Here is a 26,527-nt window from a genome sequence, read left to right on the forward strand (position 1 = left end):
TTCCTGTTTTGCAATATCTTTATCTGGTTTTGCTATTAGAATAAGCTTGGCCTCACAGAATGAGCTGGGAAGTGTTCTCTCTTCTTCTATTTTCTGGAAGAGATTATTTAGAACTGATATCATTCTTTCCTTAATGTTTGATAGAATTGACCAGTGAACCCATCCAGGCCTGGTGCTTTCCATTTTGGAAGGTTATTCATTATTGATTCAAATTCTTTACTAGATATGAGTCTATTCAGAGTATTTATTTCTCCTTGTGTGAGTTTCAGTAGATTGTGTCTTTCAAGGAAATGGTCCACTTCATTAACTTATAAAATCTGTGGGCATAGAATTATTCATAATATTCCTTTATTATCCCTTCAGTGTCCATGAGATCAGTAGTGATGCCATCGCTTTCATTTCTGATTTGAGTAATTTGTATCTTCTCTCTTTTTTTCTTGGTTATCCTGCTAGAGGTTTGTCAATTTTATTGATCTTTACAAAAAAACAAACAAACAAACAGCTCTTTATTTTGCTGACTTTTCTCTATTGTTTTCCTGCTTTTTATTTCATTCATTGCTTCTTTTCTTGTGCTTGTGGTAGGCTTATATTGCTCTTCTTTCTCTAGTTTCATAAGGTGGAAGCTTAGATCTTTTCAAATGTATGCCTTCAATGCCATAAACTTCCCTCCAAGCACTGCTTTCACTGCATCTTGCAAATTTTCATAGGTTGTATTTTCATTTTCATTTAGCTCAAGATAAATTTTTATTTCCCATGAGACTCCCTCCTTGACCCATCTGTTATTTAGAGGTGTGTTGTTTAATCTCCAAATATTTGGGGATTTTCCAGCTGTCTTTCTGGTATTGGTTTCTAGCCTAATTCCATTGTGTTCTGAAAACGTACTTTGCATAATTTCTATCCTTTTACATTTGTTGAGGTATATTTTGTGGCCTGGAATGTGGTCTGCTTCATGAATGTTCCATGGGAGCTTGAGAAGGATGTGTGTTTTGTTGCTGTGGGATGAAGCTGTGTGGTTGCCAGTTAGATCCAGATGATGGTAGTGCTGTTCAGTTCAACTTCATTCTTCCTAATTTTCTGCCTGGTGGGTCTGCCCATCACTGACAGAGGGCTGTTGAGGTCTCCAGCTACCATGATGGATTCATCTGCTTCTCCTTGCAGTTCTATCAGTTTTTGCCTTCCATACTTTGATGCTCTATTGTTGGGTACATACAGTGAAGGACTGTTATGTCTGCTTGGAGAATCGACCCCTTTATCACTATGTATCGCCTCTCTTTATCCCTGATAACTTTCCTTCCTCCGAAGTTGGCTCTGCCTGAAATTAATAGAGCTACTCCTGCTTTCTTCTTGTGTTTCAGTATTTTAAGTGCCAAAGTGTTTGGTAGGAATTTGGAAAGTGGGTAAAGGCACAGTCATTTGAATCAGGCAAACCTGGGAACAAGCCAAGCGAGTCAAAGTGGCTGACTGTGGGCACACTTAATCGTTCTATGCCTCAGTTTCCTCATCTAAGAAATGAGTAACTATCGGACCTACTGTACAGCACAGGGAGCTATATTCAATATCTTGCAGTAACCTGTGATGGAAAAGAATCTGAAAAAGAATAGATATTATATATATGTATAACTGAATCACTTTGCTGTACACCTGAAACTAACACAACATTGTAAATCAACTAGACTTCAATAAAAAATTAAATTTTTTTGAAATGAGGAAGTATCCCTTTGAATTATTGTGAAGATGAAACGGGATAATGCAGTAAAGCACTTAGCAAATTTCCTGGCATTTGTGTAATTACACATAATGTGTCATTAATATATTCTACTAATATATGCAGTTATATTATTATCTATTCATATACTATAAGCTATTATTAATATAAGCTATAGGTTATAATTATATTGTGGGACATTAGTATAGATTTCTAAGTCCAAGTACTCTCTATGAAATTTGGGTGAGGCACTCTGAGAAGAGTGACTTAGAAAATATTTGCAAAGTCTCAGGCTGGAGTGGATGGCTCATAGGCAGTGTCCTGAGAAGACACAGGACTTCGCACGTGCCCTGCAGCCCATAGTCCAGGGCGCCGGGGCCAGGTGGGGATGTGATATTTCCTCCTTGGTGCCGAGTTTTGCTCATTCTTCTTATTAAAGTGGTTACACAGGAGGTTTCTGAGGCCACTGACAAATCACTGTCTGGGGTCTCTCTCTTTTGAGGGAAATGTGGTCACACCAGGGCCCCTATTGAAAAATAGATCATCTTTGGTTAGATAAATTCTGATTAGCTTTTAAGAAGCAACAGTAATAATTAAGCACATGGGAAAAACCTTCATTGTACACCAAGGCTTTTAAAAGGTAGTTATAAAACTATGTTTTGTGGTGTGAGCTCAATTGTGTTTAAACTTTTTAAAAAGATTGTAAGCATAGAGAAAAGACTGGAAGGATGTGAACCACCGTGTTCTCGGTGCCTGCCTCTGGGGGACGGGAGTCTAAGTGATTTTAATGTCTTCTTTGTGTTTTTCTCTAGTTCTCATTTTCTGCATTATTACAAAAAACATGTTATTTTAAAAATGAATAGAACAAACAACAATTATTACAAAACCTCCCCTGAACTTTAACACTTGCAGTAAATGGACAGTTGTCACTTGCCAACTGACCTTTCTGGTTTGTGTTGGGCCATTTCTGCTGTCTTGCCACTCGGGACAACCAAAAGGATCCTTGCATGGGATCAGAGAACTATCAAGTGGCCAATTCCTGGCCAATTCCCCCCGAGTTCCCTCTTGCCTCTGTGTTGCCTGACGCCCTACCCCAAAACTGGGCATCTATTCTGGGTCTGCTGTCAGGGTCTGGTGACCCTCCACTCACTAGCTGTGTGGCCTTAGGCAAGTCACTTAACCTCTCTGACCCTCAGCATCCTCCTCTTAAAATGAGGATTGCAGTGACTGTCCAGCCAGATGAAGTGGTTAGCACATTGGGGCCCCCAGTGTCAGTGGCACTAGTTATTCCTTGTTATTCCTGTTATTGCTGGCTCTGACTGTCCCCCTTCTGCATTTCAGTCTGCAGACGTCGACAACCATCACGCACTCATTGAATATAATGAGGCCGAAAGCAGCTTTGTTCTCCACGACTTCAATTCCTGCAACGGCACGTTCGTCAATGAGTGCCACATTCAGAACGTGGCTGTGAAGCTCCTACCCGGAGACATCCTGAGGTTTGGGTCCAGAGGGCTGACCTACGAACTGGTCATCGAAAACCCAGCCTCGGTGAGTCCAGGCCCCTGCGGGGGTGGGGTGGGGTGGGGTGCAGAGGTGCCGTGTTGTGCCACCTTCCGTGCAGCCTAGGGCTCGGGTACGGCCACAGGTGGAGTTCGTCTGGAGCGCGTCACTCTTGCTTTCGCGATTCTGCGAAGTTCAGCCCCATCGCGTGGGTGCCCGGGGAGAGCGAGTCCTCGCGCCCTCTTCTGGGCATTTCGTGGAATTACATGCAAGGGTTGCCTAGCGACCAGCCCGGAGCGAGAGCGTTTTCCTGAAAAGTGAAGCTTGGCGAGGGGAGGTGGAAAGCAAGTGTGTGCTTCTGAAGATGCAGAGATGGATGCTTCCTTTTTAGGCAGATCAGTGCTCTGCAACTTCCTAGCTTTGTGACCTCGGCCAGGCTTCTCTGTATGCCTGGGTCTGGGTCTTCTTAGCGGTGCAGGGCGTTGAGAGAGTATCTATGTATAAAAAGTCAAAGTCTCTGGCCAGAGTAGACGCTCAAGGCCTGCCAGCTGTTATCACACCGGATCAGAAATGTTCCCGGGATCAGGACCTAAAGTATGGCCCCAGGTTAAGCGGAACGTAACCCAAAATTCGCCCAGCAAAGCTCAGTGACAAGAAGTATCTGGTTCAGTAGGGAGGCAGGATGGGGGCTGGTTAGCAACACAGTCCTGGGTCAGAACCCCAGCTCTGCCACTGGCCTACTCGGTGCGCTCTTGCACAAACCATTGGACCCCTCGGAACCTCGGTTTCCTCATCTACAAAATGGGGCCAACGACAGCAATGACCTTGCAGGCTTATCTCGAGGGCTAAATGAGATGGTTATCATTGTAAAGCTCCCAGAATAATGCCCATTCGTGGTGAGCACACAATTAATACCTGTCGTGTGTGTCCCAGAGAGACGGCGTGTTAACCTCACTCGCCAGCACCAAGAACCCTGCATGGACTGAGACCTCCCAGGCTTAAAGTCCTTTCTGGGACGAGGCTGGGTATAAATAAATAAAGTTTAGAGAATCTAGACAGAATCCTGGGGTGTGGGTCCACTAGGCAGCCTTAAATACTCACTCAGAGAAGATGAGCACCGTCCCTTAGGCTGCAGGGCCCGTGACACCGTATCCACCATGTTTGGCTTTGAAAACCTGGGACAGTTTTCTCCTGCTGCTTCTCAGCCCCCTTTTCCTCCTTGGACCAACATTAAAGTGTGCTCACTTGTGGGATGCACTGGGATCCACTGGCCGCCCTGAGGAGGGGCTCCTGACATAGAAGGTGTTGACCTGATCAGGGGTTCTCAACATGGGTTCTAAGGATCCCTCTCGTCACAAGCACGTGGGGAGCAGACCAACAGTGCAGATCTGGGCTTCACCCCAGGCCCGAGGACTCATACTTAGGATTCCCAGATGAAATACAGGACACCCAGTTAAATCTGAATTTCAGATAAGCAACAAATAATTGTTATGTACAGGTGTGGCCCAACTATTGCAAGGAACCACATATGCTAAAAAAATTATTTGGTGTTTATCTGAAATTCAGATTTAACGGACACCCTATAGTTTATTATATATTGATTTATTCATTTCTTTATTTATGCGAAATCTGGCAACCATACACATCCTCCCTGGGATTAGGGCCTGGGAATATGCATTCTCACAAGCTCCCTGATGATTCTGATGCACCGCCAATAGGAGGGAAACCGAAATTTAGAATCATTTGTATGGAACACTTACAGAATTTTTTAGGGATCAAAGAAAAGGGGATTTCACACTCCCAAGCCTGAAAATCCAAGTTCATGAAGTTTGATTCAATGTGCCCCAACATGTCTGATTCCAAGAATTTTTCAGGAATGTTCAGTCAAATTACAGGTTCCCAGGCCCCCTCCCTGGGAAATTCTGACTTTGTGGCCTGCCCGTGGGGAGAAGAAGAGGGGGAGCAGCAAACAATATCTGCATTTTTTTCTTCTTTTTTCCTACAAAGATATTTATTGAACTATTATTTATAGGGGCATAAAATTTGAAACCTAAATTTCCATCCAAAGGGGGCATTGTTTAATAAATTATATTGTTTAATATATTCTAAGGAGTTTAATATATTATAAGGAGTTCGTTATATATGGAATACTCTTCTGCCTTTTTAAAACACAGCTTTATTAAGATATAATTGACATGCAATAAACAGCACATGTTTAAAGTCTGTAAGTGGATGGGCTTTGACATATGGGTACACCTGTGAAACCATAGCCACAATCAAGACAGTGAACAGCTCCTTCATCCTGCAAAGTTTCCTCCGGATCACAGCAATGTGTTTGTTTGCTTGCTTGCTCTTAACAGCTTCACTGAAGTACAATTTACATAACAGAAACTTCACCCATTTTGTGTCCAATTCAATCAATTTGAATATATTGATGGAGTTGTGCAGCCATCACCACAACCTGCTCTCAGAACATTTTCCTCCATTTCTATCACCCCAAACCTCGGAGAAACCTTGGAGGTATTTCATTTTGGGGTTTGTTTTTAACTTTTAATTTTCAAAATTATGGTAAAATACACATAAAATTTACCATCTTAACCATGTTTCAGTGTACAGTTCACAGTGGCATTAAATCTATTCACACTGTTGTGCAGCCATCACCCCCATCCATCTTCAGAACTTTGTTCATCTTCCCAAACTGAAACTCTATGCCCATCACATCAAACCCCCTGCTTCCTTCCTCCCCTCCCACCATGCATTCTGTGTCTGTGAATTGGACTATTCTAGGTTCCTCATATAAATGGTATCTTACATTGTTTGTCCTTTTGTGACCATCTTATTTCACTTAGTATGATATCCTCATGGTTCATTCCAGTTGAATATTTCATTGTATGGATTCACCACATTTTGTTTACCTGTTCATCCATCCATGGCCACTTGGGTTGCTTCCATCTTTTGGCCATTTTGAGTGAGTTTGTTATGCACACGGGTGTACAACTATGGAATGGGGACTTTATTTTACAAGGTACTTCTTATATAATTGTGGGAAAAAGTGATGACGACCTCTAACCTTGAGTAGATAAGACGGAAGAAGATGCTTTGTAAGAAGAGAAACCAGGAGAGCAGCAGGAGGAATCACTGACGTGAACAGCACTGTGCTAAGCAATTCACCTGCTCTCCCTTATTTCACGCTCATAGCAACCTATGAGATGGGTTCTCCCATGATCCCCATTTGACAGACAAGGAATCCGAAACTTAGAGAGGTTAAGTAATTTCCCCAGGGCCACACAGCTAGTCAGTGCAAATTAAACACTATCCCCACTTGCGGAAAAAGGAGGGGAGAAAACCATTTAGTCTGATGCTAGCTGGAGCAGTAGCCTTGACTGGTTTTCACACCGAGGAAAGCATACTCTCACGGTCACTCGAATATGCACGGATTTTTTCAATTCTTATTCCTACACGCACTTGCACCTTGCTTCATTCCTCAGTTGACTGCAGGCAGCTGCACAAGTGTTCCCCTGGCCTGTGCCCAGGGCACTTTGCAGGACTCTCCACAGCCCCATCTTCTCAAAAGTGCTCTCTGCCGGGGCGTCCCCAGCTTGAGGAGCTTCCATCCATGATGCTCATATTCATGGAGGGGTCCTTTGCAGCGTCCGTGTGAGGGCAGCCTGTGGACTGACTGACACCTTCCTACAAATTCCACTTCCTGATGACCCCAAGCTGCTGGCTATTTAAAAGAAGAGAAAGGAAGAGGGGAAAAGGGAGAGGTATTGAAGAGCATCTCTCATCAAATATTTTGAAGCCCAGTTTTTCTAAAAAATTCGTGGCCGTCTTGCTTCTGGCCTATTCTTGTTTCCAATTGATTTTGGGGTCCCTGGTGAGGGCGCTGTGTTTCCTCCTTGGATGGAGTTTCCACGGAGGACTGCCCTGATATCATACAGATTCAGTATGATGAGAACTGTTCTTCTCCCGACAAAGAGTTCCCAAATGAAAGCATTTATTTCAGGTTTTGTGGTGACCCTAACCAATAGAGGAGGGTGTGACGGCATTTTATTGGGGGAGGCGGGTGAGGTGTGGGGCGGTTAGGAATCCAGATGTGTTTGCAGATGTCTCAGTGGTTAGAGCACGTGCCCTGAGGTCAGGCTGACTCCAGCGCCGTCCCAGCCCTGCTCTTGACCGGCTTTTAAACTGGACGTGCACAAATCATCTACCTCTCAGGGCCTCGGTCCCCACTCCTGTAACAATAGTTCCTACCACCTTGAGTGACTGTGGTATTAAGTGGGCAAAGTGCGTAAATTGCTTAGTCCAGCGTCTGGCACCTAATAAGCACATGATAACCCTCAGCTTTAGAGTCAAGCAAACCAGCATGGAGCAGCCAAGATGCCTCCTTTGTAAGTGTCCTTATGGACAGGGAAACCTCCCAAGACCTGCCCCCGCTAGCAGATAAATACATTTGCAGATAAATTACCCATAGAATAACATACAAGATGGAAAAATATAAAGAAAAACTCTTGTTTGACAAAGTGCATTGGCAGCCAGGTTGTGCCCAGGACCATCCTTTTTTTTTTTTTGTGGTCGCGGGCCTCTCACTGTTGTGGCCTCTCCCGTTGCAGAGCACAGGCTCCGGACGTGCAGGCTCAGCGGCCATGGCTCACAGGCCCAGCCGCTCTGTGGCATGTGGGATCTTCCCGGACCGGGGCCCAAACCCGTGTCCCCTGCATCGGCAGGTGGACTCTCAACCACTGCGCCACCAGGGAAGCCCCCAGGACCATACTGTGTAAATTATAGCTCTCTCATCAAAGTATAACCTAGGGCTGCCATATTGCACAACTCCAGGGTCACCATTCACAACGTAGTCCATGTGGATGGCGCCCACTGAAACTGTGCAGGACATAACCCGCAGGGCCATCTGCAATGCCCTGAAGCAACCGTTGATTAATCCCATAGAGTCTTGGCACCAGGCGTGGGAAATTGAAGTCCCAGAGTCAGGTGTGCTGCCGTGTTGTGGGTTTTGTTTCTTGTTGCCTTTACTCGTGCTTTCTGAACTCTGGGAAAGGAGGTTGGAAACAAGCTGTGCTAGTCACAGTGGCGCCGTTCTTACAAGGCAGCTGAGTCAGGAAACCCACGTCACCCGTATGTATCAATCATGTCTTTCTCTGTTCTGAAATACGGCAAAACTGATGGAAATGGCCAGAATGAAAAAGGAAGCCAGGCGCCACAAATGACGTGCCGAGTTGTTCCATGAGGGGGTCGACAGCTCCTTGTCGGCAGCCCCCATCCCCATGACTGCCTGTGTCTGGCCTTCCCTGTAGCCTGCTCTGCCCTGTTCCCAGTCCAGCCAGACTCTCCCACGTGGCTCCTGGATACTGTCTTCTGTCCCTGCAATGTCATGACGTCCTGTCTTGCGAGAAGAGCGCCCTCTGTCGGCCAATATTCCTTGCTGCTTTAATGGGGAAGCTCTGCAGAACACAATCGAGAAAGCAAGGGCTTTGGAGTTGGATGGACCCAAGTTGAAATGCCAGCTGCAACTGGCTTTACCTTTCTGAGCTTCAATTTCCAATTTCTGCCAAGGAGCTACTCATTAATCCCAGGTCCCCTTTCCCCCTTCAGTTGTTTTTATAGAGGTCCCTGGGACCACCCCTATCATGGCATAAACTGAGGCTCAGAGAGTTTCAGTGACTTCCCCAAGGTCAGGCATCAATCATATAGATCCAGAGGCAGGATTAAAAGCCGGCTCTCCTGAGTCCCTTGGAGCCTTTTCCTAGTAGCACGAAGCATCGTGGGGCCGTGAGAGCCGAGGCAGGTCCTTCACTGCCCAGCGGTTAAGGAAGGTCTTGCAATTCCCAGTCCAACCTGCAATTTCACACGCTGACAGGGGATGATTCATTATGTGAGTAAAAACGAAAGCCACTGATAATAGGAGAAACTGCATTTTCAGTTATCTGGCTTCCTTGCTTGTTTGGCTCCACTAACTTTTTTTTTGGCTACACCAATGCAGGATCTTAGTTCCTCAACCGGGGATCAAACCTGCACCCCCTGCATTGGAAGCGTGGAGTCTTAACCACTGGACGGCCAGGGAAGTCCCTGGCTCCACTAACTTTTTTTCTTTAATTATTTTATTTATTTTATTTATTTATTTTTGGCTGCGTTGGGTCTTCGTTGATGCGCGCGGGCTTTCTCTAGTTGCGGCGAGCGGGGGCTACCCTTCTTTGCAGTGCGCGAGTTTCTCTTTGCGGTGGCTTCTCTTGTTGCGGAGCATGGGCTCTAGGTGCGTGGGCTTCAGTAGTTGTGGCACGCGGGCTCAGTAGTTGTGGCTCGCGGGCTCTAGAGCACAGGCTCAGTAGTTGTGGCCCATGGGCTTAGTTGCTCCGCGGCATGTGGGATCTTCCTGGACCAGGGCTCGAATCCCTGTCCCCTGCATTGGCAGGCGGATTCTTAACCACTGAGCCCCCAGGGAAGTCTACCCACTAACTCTTTACCAGGGATATTGCTGCCGTTCCTGGACAAATTCAGTTGCGCCCTTTCTTCTCCTTTTTTGACGATGGTGATCACACCTGGTGGCTAATGTTTTATGCTCATTTATTATGGACCAGGACGTGTTCCCAGCATTTCACGTGCACTGTCTCACCCACTTCTCACAGACTAAGAAATGGCTGTTGGTATCCCTGTGTCTTACAGACAAGGCACAGAAATGACACACTCGTCAGGGTCCCAGAGACGGAGCAGAGCCGGGAGCCGCACCAGAGTCTGTGTGATGCCGGATCCCAAGGTCTTAACCTGAGGTCGGCACGTTATGGCCCAGGGCCAAGTGCGGTCCATCGCCTGTTTCCGTAAAGTTTCCTGGGAACACAGCCATCCCATTCATTTCAGTATTGCCTGTGTTGTCGGCTACAATGGCAGAGTAAGCTGGGCAGATCCTATGGCCCACAGGCTGGAAATGCTTACTGTCTGGCTCTACAGAAAACGTTGACCAGCCTCTGCCTGTAACACTATGCAGTCCTGCCTCTTTCATTTGACTTGGTTTCTAAAAGAAGAACTTAAAATAGAGGGGGGAGCTGGGGAGAAAGAACTCACTCAGATTGAGCCTTACTGTGTGCCAGGAAATGTGCTGGTTAATTGCTTAAGTTTACTGAGGAATAAGAAAAAACAGACAAGCTGGAAAACTAAATTTTGAACAGGCTTTTCAATACCTCTTTAAAAAAGAGCTGGAAATATGTGGTTCTAAATATACATACACATATATATGCATTTGCAAATATAGTAATAATATAATTACATTGACATGGATCTGATAAATGTACTAGACATTAACATATTATATATACAACAGATGCATATTATAAATTTTACCTGTTTCTTCAACTGGAAAGTTTTCTTTTAAAACTGTGGACTGTTGGGAATTCCCTGGTGGTCCAGTGGTTAGGACTCAGTGCTCTCAGTGCTCTCACTGCTGAGGGCCTGGGTTCAATTCCCGGTCAGGTAACTAAGATCCCACAAGTGCACAGCGAGGCCAAAAAACGAAATAAATGAAACTATAGAATGTCTTCCCTGAGTCACTTTTGAAGCAGAAATTTGGGGTTTGTAGTCTGAAGCCTGCTGTAGCTAGAGAACTATTTATCTATCTAAGTTTCTCTAAGCAGCGTTTTACTACTTGTCTTATGATTGATTCCTTGGTCTTAAATCATTCTTCTCTGGAGATGCTGCTTTACTTTTATAAGTTTAAAGGTAAACTTGGTGCATGATGACAGTCTGGTGGGTTTTATTTGAGCATGTCATAACCTTTAAAACAACTTTCACTCTGAGTACATAGTGATGCTTATGCTAAAGTCTCAGTAAGCATACTGTCCAGGAAATTTGATTGTTTGCAAGTGTCATAAAACCAACTAAAACTAGCCTAGGCAAAAAAAAAAAAAAAAAAAAAGCTCATGGAACTGAAAAGGCCAAAAGCTGCAGCTTAGGCCCAGCTGGATCCAGGCGCCCAAATCATGGTCAGGAATCTGACTCTTTCTTCCCTGTTAGCTTCCCAATCTCAGACAGACTCTTGCCTCACCTGTAGGAAAGTGGCCACCAGCAGCCCCAGCACCCTACAAAGTAGCAGTTCCAGGGATAGAGCCAGCATCTTCATTGACAGTGGCTTGGATCACGTGGCTTCCCCTGAACCAATCACTGAGGCCAGGGGCCAGGAATGCTCTGATTGGCCAGACCTGGGTTATGGTCTCACCCCTGGGGTGGAAGGGTCAGAGTTCTATGGACTCAGGATTGTCAGGGAAAGGGTGTCTTCCCTGCAAAAAAATTAAGGTGCCCATCCAGAAGATGGAAGAAATGGATGCGGGGGAGGCAAAAACCAAGAAGATGTCCATGACATTAGGAAGCATTCCTATTGCCTAAGTGGAGCCTTCCTAACGGGATTTGCCACTAGGGATCTGGGGGGAGGAAAATGATGAATAATCCACTTTTCCATTGGAAAAGTCCCAGGCCAGTCTCCAAGGAAGCAGAGTTGCTCATTTCTCTCCTGTGGTGAACTGGTGTGATGAGAAGCTCAGAGTCTGGGCCTTAGTTGTCCATCCCCAAGAAGGGTGGTGTTTCCACGTTCCTGGGACCTCTGAATTGGGCCCGTTGTTGAGGAGGATGTGGCTTTACTGTACCGGGGGTTGAGAAGCCGGCAACTGAGTGAATGACCAGAGAGTATGGTGCCCTTCAGAACAAAGCCTCTTTCTGGTCAAGCTTTGTCATCTCCTACCTAACCTTGTAGGATTTCCTCTACCCTGTGCTCTTACAGGTCCCGTGGGGACTTACTTATGTGATGAGAACTCCTGAGGCTGGGTGTTTCATATCAAAGGCGATTTCCCGAGACCAGTGAAGTGGAGGGCACGGGGCAGCAGACAGCCTCAGGCTCGGCCTCTGCAGCAGAAACTCACACAAAAGGACCCCTGAGGCTGTGTTGTCACCAGATGTCTACAGGCGATGCAGATGACATCGGGGGAGGTGGAGACGGGAGCGCGGGCTGAACCCTTAGCATCCTGCTGAGACAGAACCCAGACTCGGTCAGGAACCCGGCCGCGTCCTGCTTCCTCTGGCAGACCACACCCTTTGTTACCAAATCAGAACCACGTTGCTCCTTCTCTGAACTTAGTTGATGATCATTCATTCATTCATTCATTCCGTCTCTCTATCTGGCAAGACCGAATTGAAGCAGGCCAAGTCTAGGGGTAGCAAAAGCTATTTGCAAAAATCCGGCTGTTTTCTCATTAGATTCTATTTCCCATTTTATGGACTGACCAGGAAGCTGATTAGAACTTGAAAGGAAAGGAAAAACCGTAAGATTGAAGATTTACAAGAAAATGGGAAAATTAGATGGGCCAGATCTCCTTTAACACAGCTGGGAAAACCCCAAACGAATGGCTTTTCTGAACAGCTCAAAGGGACTTAATTCTTTTAAGTTCCAAAACCTAAAAATAATGTATAACTTGGCGGTTCTGTGTTCTAAATGTATAACCCTGATTTCTCACACTGAAGCCCCGTACATGATTTACCCTTTTCTTGGGGACATAGAATTATTACCCGTCTCTGAGCTACGGTGACACCCCGGTAGCTGTTGAGATAAAGGCCATTTGTCCTGGCACCAAGTAGCACCCTCTCCTGGCTTCTGAGATCTACTGGCCATGTTTTCTAGTCTCCATTCTGTCTTTCCAGGTCCATGGCTCCTCCATGCTGCGGTCAGTGTCCCTGCTCGCCACCATCACCCCTACCCCCCAGGCCCTTCCAGACCATGGGAATTAAGCTCCACATCTATGTATGTTAAATTCTTCTGTAAGGAAGCCGGTCTCTTCTCCCTCCTTTATGGATTTACTCACTAATGTATCTATGTCAGTATGGATCCATGTATACTGATTTTACACTTTGAATTATAATCCAATACTCATTAACTATTTCTTCGCTCAAATTCTTCCAGCCTTGGCCACTGGGAGCTCTTTCAGATTGCTTGCTGTGTCCTTGAGCATCTCCCCACCTTTTTGTTTTGGGCACTTGCTTACTCTCTGCTGTTACAAGATGCACCAGGCTTAGCATGTGTTTTCCCCATCCCAGCCCCAGAATCAAAGTGCTTTTTATTTACACTCCATTTGCCAACTGTTCAGCTCAGTCAGCGAACATCTACCATGAGTAGCAGGCACTCTGCTGGGTGCCAGCACAGCCAGCAATTGGCTGGTAAATATTTAATGACCAGCTCTCTGGGAAAAGTAAAGTACATGGATGCATAGCATAAGGTTTACTGATATAAAGAATGTGTAGCACAGTCTATCCATGTAACAAAATATACAGTACTCTTTCTTGTAAATTCTATATAGCCAGCTGAGTCTCACAGAATGCTTTCATTGACTTTAGGTGAACTCTTGTATCCATAGCCAATTTCTCATTGCAGTTGACGAATGAGAGAGTTCCCAACCTGAGCACTGATGGGTATTTTTGGATATTTTGGATTTATGAATAATACAAGTGAAAAAAGAAAGACGTTAGAACTTCACATGTTCATCAGTGACATGAGTGACTTTGTTGCTGCATCAGATAATAATTTTTAAATACTCGAAGAACGTTTCCCCAATTTTTTGCTCTATTCATAACATAACGGCTAAGACACAACATGCTTTTGTATAATCTGCATTGTTAACATTTTCTCCGTTACTGTCTTAAGTCTAGGCAATCAACAAAACAAACAAACAAACAAAATCAAGCTCTACATGAACCACCATTATTAAACCTATTTATAAAACTTTTTAAAAACCAAGCCCTCATTTATAACATTTCCTGATTTCTATGGTGTAATATGCACTCCACGGTCAATTTCAAGCTCCCAATGACACATCCCTGAATACAGAGAAGGAAAGAGAGGTGTGGTAACACATTACTATGTAACATTTCCAACAGAAACATATAGTAGAGTGAAATAACCTCAAGAGCATAGGTAATAATAAAATAGAGTAAAATAATTAGGAAGGGGTGACTTTTAAGTTTGTATACCAATTGTTTCTGATATAATTTAATTGTAAATTTATGTTAGTTAATTCTTATTAATGGCTGTGTTTCTCAACCAGTTGGCAAAATTCCTGGACATTTAACAATCAGTTCTCGTGGGCGGGTACCAGCAGGCCCCAGCACTCCTCTGGTACAGCAGTGAACATACCACAGGTCTTCCCGGATGGAGGCTGGGGTCCTCTGAGCTGCTTCCAGGGCATGGCATGTACCAGAAAGAATAACACTTCCATAAGACAGTTGTCAGTGTTCCTAGAAAATCCCATTTCTAAGTAGCCCATGCGATGTCTTGTGTTTTTTCACACCATCTAATGTTCATTTCCTTTTTTTAACTTGGAAAATATCCTATCATTCACTAACCAGTCGTCTAAGATCCGTTTGTGAGTATGGAAAGCAAGTAATAAATCATGACTTCGAGTAACCTAGAAGTCCTAAGAGCACAGGTATTGGAGTCAAATTGTGTCACCACTTCCTGGCCGTGAGACGTTGGGCAAGTCATTTAACCTCTCTGAGCTTCAGTTTCTTAATCCACACAATGAGGGGTAAAATGCCTCCTGCAAGATTATTCTGGAGATCAGATGAGACCACATGCATTAAGTGCCCAGCACAGTCTGTGGCACATCTGTGGCTTCTCTACACAGTGGCTCATAGTCGTTGTATTGTCCACAATTACTTACAAATGGCAGAGCACATAACAAGCTCTCCAAGGGCAAGGTCTAAGTTTCCACCTTCTCTGCAGGCTCCAGGGCTTCCTGGCAGAATTCATGTGTACTGTAGGCACTCGATGTGCAAACTACTTCGAATTTTTTTTAGGGTGTCCCATTCAACTTACACTCTTTTCAGGGTTAGAAGCAGATATTGGGGAAATAACACAAAGAACAAATAGATAATCTGAAAAAAAATGGATAGTGATTTCTTGAGTAAATCATTGACCTGTGTTTATTAAAGCTAATATAAATTCAGCCGTGGATGTGGTCATGGTTAATCCAGGTGGTTGACAACCTGCTTTTTTTTTTTTTTGCGGTACACGGGCCTCTCACTGTTGTGGCCTCTCCCGTTGCGGAGCACAGGCTCCAGACACGCAGGTTCAGCGGCCATGTCTCACGGGCCTAGCCGCTCTGTGGCATGTGGGATCTTCCCGGACCAGGGCACGAACCCGTGTTCCCTACATCGGCAGGCGGACTCTCAACCACTGCACCACCAGGGAAGCCCCAACCTGCTATTTTAAAGGTAGTATGGAAAAGAAATCAGGAGTATCACATATGCTACCTCAAAAACAAAACAAAAAACCCAACCATGGCAACATACCATATGGTCAGAGAACAGACACAAAGAAAGAGAAAAGGCATTAGCATGTATTTTTAAACTAAAGTTTCTAAAAACAGACTTGAAGACTTCCCTGGTGACACAGTGGATAAGAATCCACCTGCCAGTGCAGGGGACACAGGTTCGAGCCCTGGTCTGGGAAGATCCCATATGTCGTGGAGGAACTAAGCCCATGCGCCACAACTACTGAGCCTGCGCTCTAGAGCCCACGTGCCACAACTGCTGAGCCCATGTGCCCCAGCTACTGCAGCCCATGCGCCTAGAGCCCACACTCCGAAACAAGAGAAGCCACCACAAGGAGAAGCCTGCGCACCACAACAAGAGTAGCCCCCCGCTCGCCGCAACTAAAGAAAGCCTGCACGTAGCAACGAAAACCCAACACAGACAAAAATAAATAGAATTAAATCTAAAATAAATAAATAATAAAAACAAACTTGTTGATAACTGACCTTGACCCCATGCTTCCTGTACAGCCCAGAGCTAGCTTTTAATGTGAGTCTTCTTCTTATGTTTGCTTTTCTCCCTGCCTGTATCGTTGTAGTTGCCAGCAGCAATTTCTGAGAAAACCTTGACCTTCCCTTTGATAAAGCAAGCCGGGAAACTAGAGAAAACCAACTTTAACCATCCAACTAAAGCTACCCTCAACCAACATGCTTCAGAGAAAAAAAAAAAAAAAAAACCTTTATTTTTAAATTTTTAAACCCGAAGAGCTTGGAGTCTCTGCTGCGTTTATACATCTTTGGCTCCTTCCCACTAGGGGCCCTATCGTTCGGGCTCTGTGTGCTGCAAGCGACAGAAAGCAGCTCTAGCCAGCCTCAGGGATGGAGCACTTCAGGGTAGCACCCCAGCCAGTGCTCAAAACCAGCTTCCTTATTTTCCCCACCATGTTCACAGCAGCATAGTTATAATAGCCATGAGGTAGAAACCACCCAAGTGCCCATGACGCTTAATGGATAAAAAAAAATACACTCTAAACTGTATGGTGGAATATTATTTAGCCTTAAAAATGAAGGAAGGGCTTCCCTGGTGGCGCAGTGGTTGAGAGCCCGCCTGCCGATGCAGGGGACAGGGGTTCATGCCCCAGTCCGGGAGGATCCCGCATGCCGCGGAGCGGCCGGGCCCGTGAGCCATGGCCGCTGAGCCTGCGCGTCCGGAGCCTGTGCTCCACAACGAGAGAGGCCACAGCAGTGAGAGGCCCGCCTACCACACACACACACAAATAATAAAATAAAAGAAGGAAATTCTGACATGTTACAACATGGATGAACCTTGAAGGCCTTATGCTAAGTGAAATACGCCAGTCACAAAAAGACAGGTACCATGTGATTTCACTTATTTGAGGTACTTGGTACTTAGAGTAGTCCAATTCATAGAGACAGAATGTTGGTCACCACGGGCTGGGTGGCGGAGGGAATGGGGAGTTGTTGTCTAATGGTTAATAGAGTTTACATTTTGCAAGACGAAAAAGTTCTGGAGATCCATCTCACAGAAATGTGACTATACTAACACCACTGAATAAACAGCTTCCCTCTCTCCATGTCTGGGCTCCACTCCCTCATGCTGGCTGCATTCTGAAGTCCCACCAGGTCACTCCAGATCCTGGAGTCCAGCCAAGTCTTCTTGGGTCTCCTTGGCTCTGACTGCATCACTTGCCCCACCACTGAACCAATCAGTATGTCCAGGGAGTGTGATTGGTTGATTGCTTAGCCCCACCCACAGCAATGGGCCGACAGATTGGGAGGGAGATTCCTGGAATTTCCAGAAGAGCCAGGTGGGTTGCGGCCTGTCCACTACGGCAGTGAACCACTTGAGGCATGAGATATGAGCACTCCCTTTAGCACCCTGGCAGTTAGTGGGCAGTGAGGCACATCTACCTGAGCATCCCAGCACAAAAGGGAATTCCTCCACACTACCCGTGGTCTCTCGATTTGTTTTCTATCAGGCGGGGGTAAAACATATTCAAATTTCCCCCTTCCCACCTTCAGCCCTTTCATTCGATAAATCTTTATTAAATCGATGAGGAAAGGTTGTAGGAATGATTGAGGCAAGACAGCCCCAGAGGAGAGGACGGGAAGGGATCGGATGGATGGAGAAGTGAGTGCAAGGCAGGAGCAGGACACCTCAGCTTCTGAAAGGAGAGAAAGGAAGAAAGCTTAGGTGGAGACCGAGGTGCCCACAGTGGAGAGAAATTCGAATCTTCACATAAGGTAACAGTTCTGGAACACTGCCAAGTCCGTTCCTGAAACAGGTTTCAACGGGGCCAGTGTCATCATAAATGCTGGGCCAGGTGTCGCCAGGCAATTGGAGTTTGATTTTCCCGAACAGTGTTCTCCCTGACTCCAAAAAAGTCTTCAGGGGAATTCACCAGATTCTTGACTTGGCTGGGAAAGACTGTAGCTAAAAGACTGGTTTGGGAACCTGAGTGAGTGGAGAACCTTCCTCTTGAATACAATCCAGCTGGAGCTATAGGAAGTTCTGTCTGCCAGTGCTCCTATTTCGGAAGCATTCTGTCCTGTTTCTCATTATGTGTCTGCAGTCTGCAGAAAGAGAAACGTGACCGCCACAGGCGGCAAACCTTTGAACTTAGCTTCTTCCTTGAAAAGTGTGTTTTTTTCTGCCAAGCGACTGGGGGTGGGGTTGGGGCAGAGAAGGGAGAGAGAGACAGAGAGGGAAAGAGCTTTCCAGAACCCCAGTCCCACCACCCTCTCCACCACCACCTGAGCTTGGTGAAGTCCTAACCTCTCCAAGCCTCATTTGTAAGCTAGGAATAAGGAGAGCTCCTCCCCTTCAGGGCTATCGCGAGAAATCGGTGAGTAATTACAATAAATGGTAGCATTCACGATGTCACGGTTTAACCACTAGGCACAGGGAGGGACGGCCACAACAGCATTAACCAAGAAAAAGCCAGGTGTCAGCACCTCTCAGCATTTGCTTCTCCTGGTGTAGATGGATTTTGATGTGCTCTCTAATGAAAGTACATAGAGACATCTTCCGCCGGGTCAGATGAAAAAAGGTTCCCTCGATAGATATTTATGGAGCGTCTGCCAAGAATCAGATGTGGCAGATGTTGAGGATCACAGGCTAATGAGCCAGCTGGGTTTCGAGCCAGTTGGGGTGCCTGCCACCCCAGAGCTCTCGGCTTCGGGGAAGAGGTGGAATGGGAGTGCCAGGGAGACACACAGTGTGGATGTGTGTGTCCTGGAGAGCTGGGCTTGAATCTCGGAGATGTGTTCATTCATTCTTTCAACCAATATTTAAGGACCTACTGTGTATGTGCCAAGGGTTTATTCTAGGAGCTGAGGATACGGTGCTGAGCAAGGTAGACAAAAAGCTGTCAGCCTCTCAGAGCTCAGAGGTGGCGTTGTACCAGCTCAGACGCTCACTGCCAAATCTGTGGTCCTGGGAAAGTCACTAGGTCTTGCTCAGCCTCGGGCTCATCACAGAGCATCAGGGGTATTAAATGAGGTAATGCATGTGAATCTCTTGACTGGGTGCCTGGCACGAAGGCTGCACCCAATAAATGGTGGTGCGATAGTGTGCAAGGTGACCCATGGTGGGGACCGCCATCCCAAATTTGGGGAGAGTGTGGGAGGGATTCTTGGGAGAAGTGACTTATACGCCGAAATCTAGGGCAGCAATTATGTCGCCGGGACAGAAAGGTGAAGACCACCCCAGCTGCTCGTAACCTCCCCTGACCCTCTTGTCTGCCCCTGCAGGTCTCCTTCCCATGGGTGAGGGGCCCAGCACCTTGGCCAAGGCCACAGCCACCTTGGGCCACCCAGGAACTGAACCAGTCACCCTCACCACCACAGACCCCCTTCTACCCGGGCATCTGGCCAGCGCCAGTGCAGAGGAGCTGGTCGCAGGGGTCCCCCGAGCCCCCCATGGTCCCACCAGCCTCCCACAGGCGGCCCGTGAGTGCCAGCGAGAAGATGTTCTCCTTCAAGGTGGACAGAGCCGCCCACAGCGTTCCCATCATCAGGCAAGGTACTCATGGGCGCTTCCTTGGCGGCTTTGGGGAGGGGCTTTTGCTAGGAGGACGGGTCTCAGTTTCTGCTTTCCCCTTTTTTTAAAAATTTTTATTGAGGTGCAGTTGATTTACAGTGTTGTGTTAGTTTCAGGTATGCAGCACACTGAATCTGTTCAACATATACATGTATCCACTCTTTTTTAGATTCTTTTCCCATATAGACCATTACAGAGTATTGAGGAGAGTTCCCTGTGCTATCCAGTAGGTCCTTCTTAGTTATCTCTTTTATGTATAGTATTGTGTATGTCAATCCCTCTCTTCCAATTTATCCCTCCCCCCTCTTATTCCCGGTAACCATAAGTTTATTTTCTACATCTGTAAGTCTATCTCTGTTTTGTAGATAAGTTCATTTGTACCTTTTTTTAGATTCCACCTATAAGCAATATGGTATGATATTTGTCTTCCTCTGGCTTTTGCTTATGTTCTCTGGTTCTGAAGTAGAACATAATCAAATGTGAAAAAATTGGGATAAGCAGAAAGTTAGAAAACAGTAAAAGATAAGCTGTCACCCTTATCACCAGAATTCTCCCTGTTGACTTTTTGGTACAAACTCCTCCAAGACTGTGCTCTGCCCATCTGCACACGTCAGTACCTCTGTGGTGAGTGTGTGTGTGTGTGTGTGTGTGTGTGTGTGTGTGTGTGTGTTTGTACATATATATGAATATATATGAATTTGTATCAGAATCTAAATTTATATACTTCAACTCAGATGTACAGACATATTGGTAACTGAAATCCCTCTTGCCTTAGGAGGTTTTTAAATATTTTATTACCATTTTACAGGTAAGAGGAGACTGAGGCTTATGGAGAAAATTATTTCTCCGGAGGTTATGTATTCAATCTAATCTAAAATAACGCTTTTCGGTCAAATTTAAGGCTGGTTATCTCAGTGACTGTCACTCACAGCCTGGTCACTTTGGGGACACACAGCCATCAGGGTTTCCTTCTCCCCCCCTCCCCCCCAGAAGGCCTCATGGCACTTGGGGAGGAGACTTCCTGTCTGTCACCATCCTCTCGGCCTTGCCAGGCTTACTGGCAGAGTAGCTGGGTCGACTTAGTCCCTGGCATGATTCCCAGGTTTCTTCTGTGGCCACTGGTGTGGAGGTCCCATTCTCTGTTTTCTGTGTCCCAGCCCCAGACCCCTCTGAGTCCCCAGGTCTCTCGATGCCTCCACACCCTTCCCTGGTCTCACTCAGGACCACTCACCTAGTCACTTCCCTCAGCCATTCAAATAATAGTTATTATTCTGAAATAAACAGACTAAGGAGCAAATGAAAGGTATCTCTGCAGTTTACATCATCATCATCATCATCCAAGGAACGCTCATGTACCAACCACCCAAGTTAAGAAATTACTCAGCCATTTACCCCCAGCATTTTTTTAAATTTAATTTTATTTATTTATTTATTTATGGCTGTGTTGGGTCTTCACTTCTGTGCGAGGGCTTTCTCCAGCTGCGGCGAGCAGGGGCCACTCTTCATCGCGGTGCGCAGGCCTCTAACCATCGCGGCCTCTCTTGTTGCGGAGCACAAGTTCCAGCCGCGCAGGCTCAGTAGTTGTGGCTCACGGGTCCAGCTGCTCCGTGGCATGTGGGATCTTCCCAGACCAGGGTTCGAACCTGTGTCCCCTGCATTGGCAGGCAGACTCTCAAACACTGCGCCACCAGGGAAGCCCCCCACCAGCATTTTAATGTGAAAACTTTCAAACATACAGCAAAGCAAAAAGAATTTTATAGACAGCTCTCCTCCTTATTCTACCGCTATCACTTTGCTGTACTCTTTATTACATTTCTGTCTACCCATCCTTCTTGTCCTGCATTAATCCATCTTATTTTTTGGATGCATTTCAAAATAAATAGCACACATCTGTAGTCCTCCCCCTAAATGTTTTAGCACATATACCATTAACTAGAACTCAACATTTTTTGTCTCCTTCATGTAAAATGAACACAGAATGTGTATTAGTTATCATGAATGCATAACGAATTCTCCCCAAACGTAGTAGCCTAAAGCAAAATCAAACATGTGTTATCATCTATACGGTTTCTGTGGGGTCAGGAATTTGGCAGCAGCTTAGCAGGACGGCTGTGGCTCAGGGTCCCTCGTAAGGCTGCAGTCATCTGAAGGCTTGACCTGGGCCAGAGGATCCACTTTGAACACGGCTGCTCACATGGGTGTCAGCAGGAGGCCCCGGTTCCTCACCACATGGGCCTCCCCAGAGAGTGGCTCGAGCGTTCTCATGACACGGCAGCTGCTCCTCCTGAGCAAGTGATCCTGGAGGACAAGATGGAAATGGCAACATCTCTTGTGACTAAGCCTCAGAAGTCATGCTCTGTCATTGTTGCAGTATCCTGATGGTTACCCAGGGCATCACCCTCCAGTGTGGGAGAAGACTACACACGGGCCTGAAGACCAGGAGGCGGGGATTATCAGCAGTCATCTTGGAGGCCGGCTACCACAGCCTGCCCTCGGGTCCTCAATGATTCACACTCCTCCTCCTCTCTCCCGAGGCCCCCCAGAATCTCACCCCAGTAACAGCATCGGCTCAAATTCCAGAATCTCGTCTAAATCAAGTCCAGGTACAGATGGGGCTCATGGGTGTAGTACGTTACGTTCAGCTCATCAAGTACTACTTCCAGAAATCTGAAGACCTCTGAACAAAGGGTCTGTCCCTCACACACCCAGCACATATTGGTGGGACAGACATAGCATCACTGCTACATACACTCCTCTTGTTCCAAAAGAAGAAAAACAGGAAGCACACAGGAGTCCCTGGCCCAAAGAAGTTCTGAAGTCCAGCTGGGAAAATATCGGCAGTTCCTTGACTGGGCTTCAGTCCAACTCTTGCCCAGAAATGACTTTCCAGGGCTCTTGGCTCTGCCCCTGGTCCGTGAGTTCCGCCTTCTGAGTCGTCCTCCCTTTCCTATGAAAGGTGTCCTATGGATGTGGCTGCATAGTTTTATAGCCTGCTTCCTGCCTGTAGAAGCTTGGGGGTCCAGACACTTCTTTGACTTTTGTGGGTCTCTGTCAGTCTGAGTTGGCAGTGCTTCTTATTGGGGTTCATCCTATCAGGCAAAAACCACGCCCACAGACTTTTTTGTCACAAGCCCTTCCACCATGGGCTTCTGCAAAGACTGACAAAGGACAGAAGCTTCTTAGAAGCCCAGTTCTTGGATCGAAGGGTTCTCTTGGACACTGCCCTGGATCTGTATTCTTAACAAAGGATTTTACAACCACACCCTCAGCTTCTTCTCTGGACTGTGTTTTCTTGAGAGTGCCCTTGATTTGATCTTTGCCCAGAACCTGTTTCTTACATTTCATTTGCCACCTGGAGAGGCAAGGAATTTTCAAGCCCAGAACATTGCCCTGATTTAACAGCCCTTCCTTTAACTGTCTCTCCCCCTCACATTTCACTATAAGTAGCAAGAAGTAACCAGGCAGCACCTTCCAAGACTCTGTCTGGGACTCTCTCTAGCTAGACCATTCAGCCTCATCACAAACATTTTCTACCTTCCTCATGACCACAGGCAATGTGTTAGGAACCCTTCTGCCACCACCTGACAAGGATCCCTTAACCCCAGTAACATTTTCCTCACTTTCCTGGAACCCTTCCCTCACTGCCTCCTCAAAGGCCATCGGGCTTCTACTAAGATTATTCAGGCTTTCTCAAAGACTCTTGGCCAAAGTCCTCCAGCTTCTGGCCACTGTTCCATCCCAAACCACTCCACATTGTAGGGTTTTTGTTAAATTTTGCACCACTCCTGGTGCCCAAACCTGTATTTGCTACTTATTGTTGCATAACAAATTACTGCAGGATGTAATGGCCTAAAACAACAGTAAACATTTATTATCTCCTAGTTTCTCTGAGTCAGGAAGTTGGGAATGGCTTCGCTGGGGGATTCTTGCTCAGGCTTGTCCATGAGGTGGCAGTCATGGTGGTGGCTGGGCTGTGGTCCTCTGGAGGCTTGTCTGGGGCTGGAGGACCCACCTCCAGGATGGGTCACTCCCATGGCTTTTGGTAAGAGGCCTCAGTTCTTCACTAAGTGCACCTCTCTATACATTGCTTGAGCATCCTCAAGCTGCCAGCTCCTTCAGACAAGTGGTCCTAGAGAGTGAGGCAGAAGCTGCAATGTCTTTTATGATCTAACCTCAGGAATCAAACTGTGTCATTTCTGCAATATCCTTGGTTACATAGAGAAGCTTTGTTACGGACTGAATTGCATTCCCCCAAAATGCATATGCTGAGGCCTCAATCCCAATATCGCAGAATGTGACCCTATTTGGAGATAGTGTATTGAAATAGATGAGTAAGTTAAAATGAGATGATTGGGTGGGCCCTAATCCAAGGGCTGGTGTCCTTGTAAGAAGAGAGAGAGAGACGCCAGGGATGCACGTGCACAGAGAAAAGGGCATGTGAGGACACAGCAGGAAGGTGGCCGTCTGCAAGCCAAGGAGAGAGGCCTAACCCTGCCCACACCTTGATCTTGGACTTCCAGCCTCCAGAACTGTGAGAAAATGAATTTCTTTTGTTAAGACCTCCTATGGTGTTTTGTTATGGCAGCCCCAGCTAACTAATATAAAGTCCATCCAGTATTGGAGAGGATGATGCAAGGGTCTGAATACCAGGAGACAAGAATCAGTGGGGCCATCTTGGAGACTGGCTACCACACCATGAAAGGTGTAGATCTTGAGTGTGCTCATTGAGTTTTGACGGTCGTGTACACCTATGTAACCCAAACTCCTATCAAGATATAGAACATTACCATCACCCCAGAAAGTTCCCTCATGTCCCTGCCCAGTCAATTCCCAGCCCCAGGCCCCAGAGGCACCCACTCTTCTGAATTCTCTTCCCGCTATGGATTAGATATTCCTGTTCTAGAATCTCAAGTACACAGAACCATGTAGTACATGTTCCTTTGTGGAAGGCTTTTTTCACTCAGCATAGTATTTCTGAGATTCATTCATTTTGTTGTATGGATCATGTTCTGTTTTATGAACATATATACAGGGTTTTGGGGGTTGTTTTTTTAATGCGTCCTTTGGACACATGGCACATGGGCTGTTTCTTTTCTTTTTTTCACTCCGCCATTTAAATTTTTCCACTGTAATCACCGGTTTCTCCAGTGCCATGTTGAACTTGGGGCTTCTCTAAAAGACTTGCATCCCCCCTGGAGAAATGAAGGATGATTCGTATGGCTTAGATTCCCTCACATCTACCTGGGCTCTATCTCCTCAGCCTCTCAGCCAGGTCTCATGTTTCCAAACGTTTGCCCTCGTTCCCCTGACACACTCCCCATCCTCAGAAAAGGACTTTCATCTTCCCGTGTCATGGGGAGTTCCTTTCTGTCTGGGCCTCTCTACTCCACGCTTTAGAGAAAACTCTGTTCTCCAGTCCTCCATGCTGTCTCTTGACAGAAAACACCTCTTTTTAAGGGTTCCGAGAAAGCTCTTTCCTCTCTTAGCAAAGCTGGGCTCTTCCAATTAAATTGGTTTACTGTTAGACTGTCACCTTGCTTTAGACTTGAAAAATTCTATTTGAAAACCCAAAGCCAAGGATTTATTTACTGCAGATCAGGTCAGGGTTTCTCAATCTTGGCACAGTGACATGTGCGGCCGGATAACTCCTTGTTGTAGGATCTGTCCTGTCCACTGTAGAAAGTTTAGCAGCATCCCTGACTCGTACCCACCAGAGATACCAGTAGCAACACCACCACCACCACCACCCCTAACTGTGGTACTCAAAAATGTCTCCAGACATTGTCAAAAATCAAAACGTCATTTTGCCTGGGGGAAAAATCACCCTGTTTTAGTTAATACTCATCCTTCCTTTACCACAAGGCAATAAAACATCAGCTCCAAGGCCAAATCTTAATGGCAAGAGCTCATGGGAGGTGGGGAAGAATTACTGAGAAAAGAAAATATGTGGAGTGACTTATTAAAATAGCATCTTGATTCATATATATATATATATATTTTTTCCCAATAATGGGATCATATGAACCTAACATAGGTAACCTTTTTTTTTCTTTTTTTGGCCGTGCCGCTCAGCTTGCGGGATCTTTGTTCCCCAGCCAGGGATGGAACCTGTGCCCCCTGCAGTGGAAGCACAGAATCCTAACCACTGGACTGCCAAGAAATTCCCTACCTGATTTTTAAAATTCAATAATATATCATAAACATCTTCCCACTTCAATACATTGACTGCATAGTGGTTAAAAGCATAGGCTCTGAATCCAACAAACTTAGGTTCATCCCTTGACTCTACCACTTACCAGCTGTGTGTCCTTGAGCAGATGACTTGACGTCTCTGTGCCTCATACCTCTCACGTATAAAATGGAGATGGGAATAATAATGCCTATCTCACCGGGTTGTTATGAAGACGAAATCGTATCCTGCGTGTAAGTGCTGAGCACAGCGCCAGGTGCATAGCGAACATTCAGTAAATATTAAAATATTTAATTTTTTAATATTTAAATTTTAATATTTTAATAATTTTAATATTTAAATTTTAAATATTAAAATTTAAAAATTAAGTTATTACCTAAGCATGATTGTTATTTAACTTTTATTTACAACTTACAATGTCTGAAAGACACAGTTAAGGTGCACACAAACTGCCCCTGCTGCACACTGGTGATAATTGGAGCGCACCAGGACAGCTGGGGGTTGTTAAAATATTAAAGTAACTTCCCTGCCCTTTGGCCAACAGCTCATGCCCGAAAATTCTTAAAGTGCCTGCGTCCCCATATCCGCCTTCCCACCGCCCCAGCCCTCCCGACCCTACCTGGGGCTTCTCCCCACTGGGACCTCCGAAGGATCCAGCATCTAGAGTTAAGCCGGTTTGGTCATACATGGCCCTTAGGTTCTTTCTGATAAATAACAGTAGCCGGTAAAGAAGTTTGCGGCAGGTGAGGGGTAACTGCTCCCGCACCTCCCTG

General features: G+C 46.0%; 1 protein-coding gene and 1 pseudogene across 2 annotated transcripts in view; one reads left to right on the forward strand and one right to left on the reverse strand.

Moving 5' to 3' along the window:
* The window catches only part of LOC308610810 (forkhead-associated domain-containing protein 1-like), a 138,394-nt gene extending 135,109 nt beyond the window's left edge, over window positions 1-3,285 (forward strand). Inside the window, exon 18 of the mRNA XM_081259814.1 lies at window positions 3,047-3,285. The gene's annotated coding sequence lies outside the window, so the exon portion shown is untranslated. The remainder of the gene's footprint in view (window positions 1-3,046) is intronic.
* The window catches only part of LOC308610804 (centrosomal protein of 78 kDa-like), a 573,086-nt pseudogene that overhangs the window by 249,689 nt on the left and 296,870 nt on the right, over window positions 1-26,527 (reverse strand). The window lies entirely within an intron of this gene.

Source organism: Mesoplodon bidens (genome assembly GCF_964165515.1).
Source record: "Mesoplodon bidens genome assembly, contig: HAP1_SCAFFOLD_126, whole genome shotgun sequence".
Lineage (NCBI taxonomy): Eukaryota > Metazoa > Chordata > Mammalia > Artiodactyla > Ziphiidae > Mesoplodon > Mesoplodon bidens.